The 12,276-nt window shown below is 45.6% G+C and overlaps 1 protein-coding gene across 2 annotated transcripts in view; it reads right to left on the bottom strand.

Moving 5' to 3' along the window:
- Positions 1 to 8,137, bottom strand: part of SLC16A7 (solute carrier family 16 member 7) — a 190,044-nt gene extending 181,907 nt beyond the window's left edge. Inside the window, exon 1 of one of the 2 annotated variants that reach the window (XM_039363749.1) lies at positions 6,191 to 8,137. The gene's annotated coding sequence lies outside the window, so the exon portion shown is untranslated. The remainder of the gene's footprint in view (positions 1 to 6,190) is intronic. The other variant, XM_039363750.1, reaches the window with a different exon arrangement.
- Between the last annotated feature and the right edge of the window lie 4,139 nt (positions 8,138 to 12,276).

Below are 12,276 nucleotides of genomic sequence, written 5' to 3'. Positions count from 1 at the left end.
TGCGTAGCGATTAAAGGCAAAGCTACATTGAAAGTAAAATGCAAAGAGTTTGAGGGTTCCCTCAACATCGTGGTAGTGGAAGGCCAGCACACTAGCCTGATTGACCTAGACTGGTTTGATGCCCTGGGCATCCATGTGACTGGCATCAACAGGACTTAAACAGCAGATTTGGCAGCTGTCTGCCAGGAAATTGCTGATATATTCAGCCCCAGCTTAAGCAAATGCAAAGGAGCACCAATCGCCCTCCACCTTGATCCAACTGTAACCCCGATCAGGATCAAGCCTCGCAGAGTGCCTTTTGCCTTAAAACCCAAAATAGATGCAGAGTTGGATAAGCTTGTTCAACAGGGAGTGTTGCAACCAGTTGATAGCAGTGTGTGGGAAACCCCCATAGTCACACCAGTCAAACCTAATGGAGAGGTGCACATCTGTGCTGATTATAAGTGCACCATTAATAAGGCACTTCAGCAGCATGCATACCTGGTCCCCATAGTTAGCCACATCCTGGCATCACTACAAGGAGGTTGCTTATTCGCTAAGCTGGACCTGGCACAGGCATATCAGCAACTGTCTGTGGATGATGCCACTGCAGAGGCACAAACAATAGTTACCCATAGATGGGCTTTCAGGGTTCGTTGCCTGCAGTTTGGGATGAGTTTAGCCCCTGGGCTATTTCAGAGTGTGATGGAACGCACACTCAAAAATATTCCTGAAGTGTGTTCATACTTTGATGACGTACTTATTGCTAGAGAGTCAGCTGAAATGTTAGCAGAACATCTCAGAGCAGTTCTCCAATGCTTCCGTGAAGCTGGATTAAAACTTAAAAGGGATAAATGCCAGATAGGTGTGAACTCTACTGAGTTCCTTGGATTCTGGATAGATGCTGCCGGAATCCACCCAGCTGACTCAAAGCTTAAGGCGATATTACAGGCTTCCAGACCTAAGTCGAAGGGGGAGCTACAAGCACTTTTAGGGTTATTTAACTTCTACCGTGCCTTCCTTTCTCACAAGGCAGCATTAGCAGAGCCTCTGCACAGGCTCTTGGATAAAAGGGCACCATGGGTGTGGACCAGCATCCACGAAAAAAGTTTCAAATCAGTCAAATCATTGCTGTCATCAGACTCAGTGTTAACATATTTCAACAAAAAACTGCCTATCTGTATTGCATGTGATGCTTTATCATTTGGGATAGGAGCAGTTTTGAGCCATATAATGGCAAAGGGGCAACAAGCACTCATAGTGTATTATTCCCCCTGTGGAAAGAAATTATGCAGAAATTGACAAGGAGGTATTAGCAGTAGTAGCTGGAATAAAAAAATTCCATGATTTTCTTTATGGTTGCCCATTTACAGTCTTTACAGACCACAAGCCTCTTCTAGGTCTGTTTACTGCAGACAAGCAAACCCCTCAGATCCTTTCTCCTAGGATGCTGAGGTGGTCAATTACAGGCTAGTCCATAAGCCTGGTAAGGAAATGGGCCACACTGATGTGCTCAGCAGGCTGCCCCTGCCTAAATCAGAGCCAGACCCTGCACCTGCTGCATGTATCCCGGCTATCCAGGATCTGCCAGAGTCTCCCCTTCATGCTGGGGATGTGGCTGCTGAAACAGCCACTGACAAAACACTCAGTCGTATTTTGAACTGGGTGCTGAGGGAGTGGCCTGAAGCCAGTCCTGGGACAGAATTTCACAGCTTCATCAGAAGACAAGATGAGTTATCAACCTACAAGGACTGCATTCTATGGGGAAGTCAGGTCATAGTCCCACACACATTAAAGCAAGGGTCTTAGAATCTCTGCATGAGGGACATCCTGGAATAGTCAGGATGAAGGCACTCACAAGAAGCTACCTGTGGTGGCCAGGTTTGGATAAGGATATAGAGGCTCAAGTAAAAGGATGCCAGGTTTGCCAGCAGACCAGACCTGAAATGCCTCAAGCGCAGTACATCACTGGGAGACCATGCAAACTCCCTGGTCTCGAATTCATATAGACTATACAGGAGCCTTCCAAGGACAGGTGTTCCCCATTGCAGTGGACAGTTCTCTAAGTCAGGGCTTTTCAACCAGTGGTATGGGTACCACCTGTGGTACATTGGCACCTGGCAGGTGGTACACGATCATCCTAGAAAAGTGGTAGCGAGGGAGGGGAATGAGCTGAACCGGTGGTAGCACCGCACAAGCTTGAGCAAGAGATGGCTGGAGCTGCAGGGCTGTTAGGGCTCAGCGGAAGTGCCAGGATCAGTGCTGCTTTCCAGCTGATCGGTGCTTCTTCGGGGCTATCAGTGTGGGGGGAAAAGCACACGCAGCAAACTGCCATGCTTTCCCCCCCCCAACAAACCTCATAACCTTTTGATACCCTATGTCCCAAGGAAGCAGCCAAAAGATCACCCCCTTTTGACTTAATACCTTACCTACCTAAATAAATAATATGCTTTAAGTTCCCCCTTATCTCTTCCTGTCTTTATCTCTTCCTGTCCTTGTCAGTTCTTTCTCCTTTTTTAATCTACCTGTATTTGTTTTTACCTACTCTCAACAGGTAATATGTTACTAGAAAATAATTGCTTATATGAAGGAATTTTTCAATTACTTTATGTCAACAGCTAAAGGTTAAACTTATAAATGTAAAATGTCAGCAGTTAATGGTAAAGCCTATGTATGTAAAAAGTATATAAGAAGCAATAAACTCAGAGTTTGTCAAGCTGTGTCCTGCCGCTTCAAACCTCTGCTCAAGAAATGCCTGAGTCTTTTTCTTAGCATCGTTACATATCAGGGCTCAGTGGAAGCGCCAGGATCAGCGCCAGGCTCCAGCTGGAGCTCGGTGCTGATCCTGGTGCTTTTGCTAAGCCCTGAAGAAGCACCAATCAGCTGGAAAGCAGCACTGATCCTGGCACTTCTGCTGAGCCCAGAAGAAGCGCCAATCAGCTGGAATGTTGCAGCATATCCAGCAGATGGGGGGAATAAAAACCAAACACCACCCCACACCACCCCCGCTGCCAATCCTCAACAAAAATGCTCACAACAATGAAAACCTCGGAGGAGGAAGAGTGCCGCTGGGTGGGCAGGCAGGTGTCTTCCTCGGCTGTGGCTTGGGGGGCACTTTTTTCGGTGCCATTGTAACTTCGAACAGTGACTAAGTGAACTATTGTAAGTCGAGGACTACCTGTAGTTTATCACTTTTTTCCTCTTTTTTGGTCAAGTTTTTGACACTTTGCTAGGCGATTGGTGGTACTTGGATGTTGCCATATCCTAAAAGTGGTACAATGGGTGAAAATGTTGAAAAGCCCTGCTCTAAGTGGCTTGAGGTAGCACCTGTCCCTACTATGACTACTGCCAGGACCATCCAGGAACTGCGCAGAATCTTTGCCACGCATGGCTTGCCTGATGTGATTGTGGCACAATTCTCTGCTGCTGAGTTTCAGTCCTTCTTACGGACTAACATGATTAGACATGCTACCTCTGCCTCCTTTCACCCTGCTTCAAATGGTAAAGCAGAACGTATGGTCAGGACGACCAAGGAAGTGTTAAAAAGAATAACCACAGGTGATTGGCATCAGCTGGCAGACTTTTTGCTCTGCCAACACACAACTCTGTGCACTTCAACGGGCTGCAGCCCTGTAGAACTGAGATGGGGACATTGGCTGACCACTAAGCTAGACTGTCTCCATCCGGACCGGGCAGCTGCGGAGATAGCACAACCCAAGCCCCCGTGGAATCCGCAAATCGGTGACAAAGTTTAGGCGAGGAAATACGGGTCAAGGGGCACCATGGGTGGTAGCTGTGGTTTGTAAGGTGTCAGGGCCAGTTATATGAGTTGGCCTTGGAAGATGGTCATGTGGTTCGGGGCCACATTGACCAATTGCAATGGCGGCAGGCTAATCAAACCCTGACCACTGATAGCAAAGAGAACTGGGGGGGGTGCCAGATGACTGCAACACACCTGAGTCCCCTGATTTTTGTGAAACTAACAGAGAGAGGCAAGGTGACTTATCCTTGTCTGAGTCACTACAAACTGCAGAGACAATGTCAACAGAAAGGGATTTATTGACGGACTTGTTTCCCAGACTGTCAGTGGGTGACATGAGCACTGGTCTACCCAGCCAGGACATTCCGAGAGGAAACAGTCTACCTAGTCAGAACATTCCGAGAGGAAATGGTCTGCCCAGCCAGGACATTCCGAGAGGCACCGTTCACCCAGCCTGAAAGTCCAGGGAAGCACCAGTCTACCTGAGGTGAACAGCTCTAAGAACCCTGGTCTACCCAGCTTATCAAAAGGGCTGGTAGACTGGGGTCTGCGAACATTGGAGCGGGTGTGAAACCCGCCAGCCTACTTACGAGACTACATTCATTATTGTGATATGTGATTACTTAGGGGGAAGTGGTGTTGTGTATTAACCCATTTTTATAATGGCAGTTATAAAGCAGTTAAATGATTATGTTTAAATAAGGCTCTAACCGTTGTGTATTATAACAAGCCTGCACTTTAGGCGGCAAATAGTGTTTTAAACTGATTGGCTGCCGTCTAGTGGCAGTCCGGTATAAATAGGAGTCACGCGGCTGTTAGAGCTGCTTGTGTGTTGATTCAATAAAAGAATTGTTACTTAACCTTCAGTCTCCTCAATGCCTCACCATCCCAGAACAGAATACCCTTGATGTTCGCTGGCTGACAGCGATCCCAGCTGTTCAGCGGCACTCCACGTGGCCTCAGATGGCTTCCAAACCAGCGAGAACCAACCGGCGACAGCAAGTCAGTCAAGACCCCATCTCATGGCATCCCTCCCACAGATGGATCAAGACGGTGCCTTTCAATTGGGCCGTCTCCACGCGTTTCTCATTGGCCAAGTCCGAGGTGGGGCCTGAAAACAAGAATTGACCGCTCGAGGCCCAAATCACACGTTTGTGAAGATTTCCGGTACCGAGACTATGCCACCCACCCACCCTGGGACTGATGAGGACTAAAGCCAAGGAGAAGCAAACAGTTTCAATACACGTCGGCCTGGACAGAAATACACACACACACACACACACACATCTCAGTTAACCGGTTTCTCCCGGATTTGAAGAGGGGGAAAGGGCCGGGCTGTGCAACGAACTAGATACGGAGACAGGACGCGTGATGCTGCGGCTGTTCCTGTCCCGCCTTAGTCCTGGTCCTGCGGAAGCGCACAATTAACAGACCGGCCCCAGAGGTATGCACGACAGCGTACGCCGGCCTTGCCACCTTCCCCCAAACAATCTGCGGTGCTTATCCCAGTAGAATTGAAGCCCCGTTCAGAACTGTTTTCAAGATGGCTGCTTTTAGGTCCGGGTGGAGGGAAACGTAATAGCAATGCTAGAGGCTGTGGCCTCTTATAGAGATAAAACTAGTTTTGTTAGTTTCCTAGCACAGAGGATTCGGCTGCAAAATGTTGCGGGATCGGAAGGGGAAGGACGTTAATCTGAAATTCGGTGGGTGACGGCCTGGAACAAGAGGGTCCTCGATTAAGCTCCCGTATCGCCCCATAGCGTGATGTCTGGGGCGGGGTGGGGAAAAAAACGTGAACTTGCGTGTACGCTGCCTAAGGTCTTTTTGTCTACAGGGACGATTACCAACTTCTCAAGTCACTGGGGCATCTCTGGTCATCTATCAAATGGGAGGGGGAGGAGGCGGGGTTTATGCGCTTATCTCCCCTGTCCAAGGGCAAGCAGTTCTGCAAGTGCCGGAGGTGGTGGTAAGATTTGAGGGTTTGTTTGTTCATTCAACTTTGGGGCCGCCTTAGTCCTTCGACTTGCCAACCGTTCACTAGACCTTCTCCCACACGTACGCCAAGTAAGGCGGCCCGTGAGGGAGGCATCCACATGGTGAATGGGGGGAGGGCTGCCCACCAATCCAAAGCAACGCGTTCCAACCGCAGCAACAGTAGCGAGGTGGCAAACCGGACATTCTTCTCTGCTTTCCGTGACTGGGGTGGGAAACGACGGCCAGACGGGTCATAACGTTCCTATACAATGGCACGCACTCCGAGGTCAGCAGCATTTTAGAAGCAGAGTCAGAAACACGAAGTGGTAGGCAACGGGCACGCTTGGCTAGAAATAAACAAATTGCAGGCTGCTGCTACCGCCTCTTGCCTCCACCCCAGCCGCCCCTTCCCAAGCTGCGTCAAGAGGGAAAAGTTTTGCCTTAAACAATCCCCCGCAAGGATCTCTTTTACGTTACCTGGCTTCGTCTGTCTCTTTCTCTAGCTTGGGCTGGGTTGGCCCTTGGCTCTAAGCTTGCCGCCGCCGCGCCGGTTCCTGCTCCCTGTCACTGGGTGAATGGGATTATTTATTTATTTCCCGTGACGTGATCCGCAGCGGGGGGAGGAGGAGGCGGCAGGAGGCTGAGACGCCTTTTGTGCAGCCGGTCTGAAGCTGCCTTCAACCGGAGGTCGAGGAGGAGGAGCGGGAAAAAGTTCGCGGTCACCCGACCTGTCCTTGACTGCTTTTGTTATTGCGGCTGCTGTTTCTCCCGCTGCGAAGGATTGGTGTCAAGGGCAATCAGGAGCCCAAGTAGCATCCCCCGCCTAGGCGAAGTAGGGCGGAGGTTGCCTGCGGAGGGAGGCGGAGGCGCGTGCTGCTGAGCTCCAGTCTCTAAGCCGGCAGCTCTCCCTTCTCGTTGGGCGGCTAAAGAAAAGGTGGAAAACACGGAGGCTGATAAGATGCGACGAAGGAAATGCGAAGGGACTCAGAAGAGCCCTGCGAGATTCCCGTTGCCAGAGCGGCTGTAACCCAGTTACGCAAATACAGTTCGTGTTGTCGCTTTGCTTATCAGGAGGGTGAAGCTGCGCTACGACTGCAAAGGCACCCACCCCGCCGTTACAGCGAGCGCCTCCGCTCGCTTTTGCTCTCGGTCGGTCTGCTTTGGAGCAAAGATAGCATCACCACACTTTGCCCGCATATCCATGATTTCCTCCGATGGTGTGGATGGGCCCTGAGATCCCGGAGAGCAGTTCTCCGCATCTTTCTGCTCAGACACAGGATAAACAGGAGTGCTTTTCACGTTTTCAACTTTTCACTTTCACAAAGGGAAGTGAAATTCACGAGGTCCGCTGCTGGGGGCGTGCGAGAGGGTACGGTTTCAGTTGGAAGTCAGCAAGAAGCCAGACTTATTGCCAAACTTATGTTGAAACTGCAGCTATAAATTTCTCGTAATCTTTTTCTTGGAGCTTGGAGAATGAGTCGCCTCTCGCAAGATCCCTCTTCCAAAGCAGCTCAAGAAAGAATCTCTTGTTTCCCATCCTCCGTCGGGTGTGAAAGGGAGAAAAGGAAAACTGAAGCTGCTCTCAATATTTGATCTTTCCTCCCAAGATATAAAGGGCCATTTCAGACCAGTAAAGGAAGAATTAAATACCTTTTTAGAGGATGCTTTGTAGAAAATATTTCTACAGTTCTGCCATCAGTTCTGGTCCCCAATCCCTCCAAAGCTGTTTTAAACTGATTAGCTATTGCCAACAATCTTATGATGCAGCAGGGTTACCTTTTTGGTTTCTTTTGTGCAGCAGCTTGGGAGATTGGGATACAAAAATGCTTTTCACTTTTTTCAACTGCATCCTAGGTTATAAAAGGGTGTAAAATGTTTTACAGTGCCTGCCCCCCCCCTTCTTATTTCACTTTGTCTGGCAGTCTGTGCCAATTTCTGGGAGCTGGAAGAGCCAACCCAGCTCTGCTCTTGAAAGATTTTTTAGCATGTCTGCCACCAAACTTCCAGGAGATAAGAATTTCTAGAAATGAAGAAACTGCTTCTGTGCAAGCTTCCCAGAATAGCAGCATATCAAGCAATTAAACTAGCTTCACATTAGTTTCAAGTATAAAACAGCTGAGCCAAAAGTAAATTGGTTCAGCTGCTGAAGGATGGATGTGGGAGTAATCCTAATGTGTTACATCATAGAAAGCTCTCTTTTGCTCACCGCATTATTATGGGCCTGTTTCCTTATTACCTTTACTTTGTATCAAATTTATTCTCCCCCCGTCCACTTTACAATTCCCATGGATTAAAATATAATTGATTCAAATTTAGGTTTCTTCTCTTTGCATTGAGATCTAAATATTACAAGACATTTTTAGATAGATTAATCTCATTGACTGTATGAAAAGTTTATCTCAGGCATGTTTCACTGTTAGCTACATCCAATGTAAAAGAAACTGTAATCCTATAGGTTTTGTGTATTCTTTTAATTCCTATTTTGGAAGTACACCTTTCATATGGGATTTTCACAGAGTTGTTGTTATAGCATTAAATAGATGTTATATGTTTAACACTGCCAAATCACTTGGCACATTTTTATTCTTTCTAATCCACAAAACGTGGAGGCTCAAACTCTTTCAGGGTGTAGAACCTGTTCTTTAAGCAATCAAGAAGGATGGGGCTTCTGAATATCAACAGACAAGCTCCACTCTTTTTACTCAAGTATAATAAAATTGCTATGTATGCCCTTGAACAGTAGCATCAAGATGGGAATGGAACCCCCTAGTTCCTTGCAAAAAAAAAATCCTTCATGGGTGGGGAGGATTTTAATATCTGCAAGGCCTGAAAGAACGGGGAAAACACTTCTGTATAAGGGAATAAAGTTTAGTTGTTTACAGAGTTTCTTTCTCCATTAGTCCCAGTGAACCTATCCCAAGCCAGTTTGGTCTAATGTTAAGGACCGGGCTAAGAAAGCAAAAGACTGAGTTCAAGTCCCACCTTGACCATAAAAGCCAACTTAGTGACCTTGGGCAGTTACTCTCTCTCAGCCCAACCCACCTCCCAGATTGTTGTGGGGGAAACAGGAGAAGGAAGATATATTGGATATGTTTGCTGCCTTCATTATTTTTGTAAAAATAACAAAGGCATAATATAAATAAATAAAAATAGTTCCCATGGACCCTGAAAAAGTCTGAAAAAGCCAAACATAATAAAATAAGTTATAAGTTAATTGAACTTATAAGTTATTTATACTCTATTTGTCATGGGTCCGACAGACAGAGACCAATAAAGCAGAACTCCAAGGCTTGAGAATTCCTCAAAAAACATGTTTATTAGTTACAAAGTATCAGCGTGGTCAAAAGTGAAACCAAGTCTGAATACACAAGTAACAATTACCCAATACAAAATTAAATGTCCCACCCATAAAACTATGCAAGCAATTATGTTCCCCAATATGATTATTTGGTGGGCTTTTTATGCCCAGTCCCTAGTCTCAGGAGCAACTGATGACCTTGGTTCCCATGGGACAGAAGATTATTTTGACTAATGAAGCACTTGGGCAACCCCCCTCCCTCCATTCTATGTGGCAACCTAGAATGAGAAGAAAAAATAGCTGCAGCCATGCTCATTTGTAGAGTTGACAGTCGGCCCCTCTCAAAAAGAAAGAGTCTTCTGTAGAGGAAACAAAAAGCAGGTTAAGCATTTCCTCGAGGCTTGAGAGGATATTTAACATAAAACTTTTTTATTAACCTGTCTGCTTTCACATTTTATCCAGTAGATTCTGACATGGGATAGCCTTTCCACTGAATGAGGTACTGTAACTTTCCCTTGTACAACCTAGAATCAAGAATTCATTTTATTTCATAATATGGTTCCCCCTCTACCACTGCTGGACTTGGCGGCTTCTTTGGAATAGGTCTTAAAGAATATTCAGACATATGTTTCAACAGACTACAATGAAACACAGAGTGAACTTTCCCCAACAGTCATGGAAGTTTCAATTCCACTGTAACAGGTTTTATGATTTTTGTGATGGGAAAAGGACCGAGGAACTTTGGCCCCAATTTTCTGCTGGGTAACTTTAACCTTAAATATTTTGTTAAAAGATAAACCAATTACCCAACATAAAAAGGGTTTTGAGGGGAGTGTCATTTGTCTGCCTGCTCCTTGTAAACCTTGATAGCCTTGGTCAATGCTTTCTTCATATTCATTCAACCCCCCTGGAAAGATGTTGCCCATTGATCCAAAATCTGGGAAGTAGGAGGATCCTGGGGGTACTCAGGCATTGGTACAAAATCTTGACCTGTTACTATTTTAAATGGGTTGAGTCCAGTGCTATTATGCACAGTATTGTTGTAGGCTACCTCTGTGAAAGGCAGGAGGTCAGCCCAATTAGTCTGTTGGTAGTTAACATAGCATCTGATGTACTGTTCCACCATTATGTTAGCTTTTTCAGCTGCTCCATTTGTACTCTGATGAAAAGTCAAAGAAAACCCCTGAGTCAACCCAAACAGTTTAACAAACCCCTTCCAGAACTTTGCAGTAAACTGGACACCCCTGTGAGAAATAATCCACTTCGGGGCTGCATGGAGCCGATGTTTTTTTAAAAAAATCTTGGTTAGTTTCTGGGCAGAGGGAAGTCCCGAGCAAGCGATTAAATGCCCTTGTTTGGAAAATACTGTAGATCAATTACAGTCCATATTACGGTGTTTCTCTTGCTCTCTGGCAACTCTACTATAAAGTCCATGGCTATCTCTTCCCAAGGCTGGAAAGTATCAACCACTTGTTGCAGCAATCCTGGAGGTTTCCCAGGACATCTTTTTATTGCAGCACAGGTAGCACAGCTCCTCACATAACTCTCAATGTCTCTTTTTATCCCAGGCCATTAGAATTGCCTCCGCACTAAATGCAACGTTTTCAGGAACCCAAAATGACCCACCTGCTTTGCATCATGACTCCGTTGAAGGGCTTGGTGTCTGAGGCCATCTGGGAGGTATAACTTAGACACTTTCCAGGCTAGTCCTCCCCTAAGGTTTAAAGTAGATTTGTTATCTTTGAACCAGGTGTCAGTCTCTAATTGCTTCTTTAGTTTCTCCAGTAAGTGATGGTCATGACCAGCAGGTGGTCCTTGTGATTGCATTCTAGTTGTTATTTGAGAAGAGACTGCTGCAGGGGAATACTGAGTTGATTACTTTTGAACTGGGGAATTCTAGACAAGGCGTTAGCCAAAAAATTCTTATCCCCTGGGAAGTACTTTAAGGTGAAGTTAAAATGGTTGAAGTATTGAGCCCATAGGACCTGTTTCAGGGATAATTTGCAGGGGGTTTTCAGAGCTTCCAAATTTTTATGATCAGTCCATACTTCAAAAGGTATCTCCCCCTCTTCCAAAAAATGACGCCACATTAGTAATGCCCATTGCACCGCAAAAGCTTCTTTCTCCAAAATGGCCCATCTCCTCTCTGTGTTGGTTAGCTTCTGGGAAGGGTTGTAACCCCCCATGGTGATTTTTTTGTAAGAGAAAAGCACCCACAGCTTCATCACTTGCATTGGCTTGAATGATGAATTGCTTTTCAGGATCAGGGTGCTTGAGAACAGGTTCGGCTGAAAAGAGTCTTTTTAGTTTCTCAAATGCCGCTTGACATTTTAGGCACCAAGACAATGGCTGACAAGGTTGGGGTTTCTCCACCCCTCTCCCCATTTTCAATAAGTTAGTTATTGGCATGGCTATTTTTGTGAAAGAGGAGATAAATTTGCAGTAAAAGTTAGCAAACCTATTCATGAGCAGGAAGAGTCATGTGGTAACTCAGTCAGCCAATATGAAGAAAGTGCTACTGAGTCTGTGCAAAAAGGTATTGAATTAGGAGCTGAATTTTCAGTCTCAGGCTTGTCTCTGTATCTCTCTGTAAGAAGTCTTCATTGAGCTATGTTGCTGTAAAGAAGAATGTATGGTATTGTAAATATTTTGATATGAATATAAAGAAATTTATTTGAATCAGCTAAATGAAGTCAACTGTGAGAGCTTCTGATTTATTTTTTCACTAATAGAGAAATTAAAATTCTCTGACAGATTATGGGCCCAGAGCTTACTAAGAACTGCATTGTAATTTAAAGCTGGAAGAAATTGCCTGTGTTTAGAAAGTATAAGAACAAGGCAGAATTAGCAGAATGGCTGCAATGGAATTTAAGGAAAACTCTGTGCCTCGTTTGGGCCAGAAGAATTACATTGTGTGGGCTGCTAAAATGGAATGTTTGCTCAAAGCAAAAGAGCTGTGGTATATTGTGGAAAATCCACCACAAGTGCTTGCAGCTGCTGATCAGAAAAGTCATGATCAAGCAATGGCTTATCTCATCTTGAATTTAGATGATGAACAATTTCTAAATGTTGCAAATTTAAAGACTGCAAAGGAGATTTGGTTGAAGTTGAGAGCTGTGCACGTGAATGTTTCTGCATGCAATATAGTGCAATTGTCAAGAAAACTTTACAGGGCCTGTTTGCAGCCAGGTGAATCTGTGGAACAGCATTTAAATAAAATGCAAAGTTTATTTTTGGACTTAGAACAACGTGGGATTAAATTCCC

The sequence above is a fragment of the Crotalus tigris genome, unplaced genomic scaffold (genome assembly GCF_016545835.1).
Source record: "Crotalus tigris isolate CLP2741 ecotype Arizona unplaced genomic scaffold, ASM1654583v1 scf7180000019583.1695794, whole genome shotgun sequence".
NCBI lineage: Eukaryota > Metazoa > Chordata > Lepidosauria > Squamata > Viperidae > Crotalus > Crotalus tigris.
This window is presented reverse-complemented; position numbering and strand designations above follow the sequence as displayed.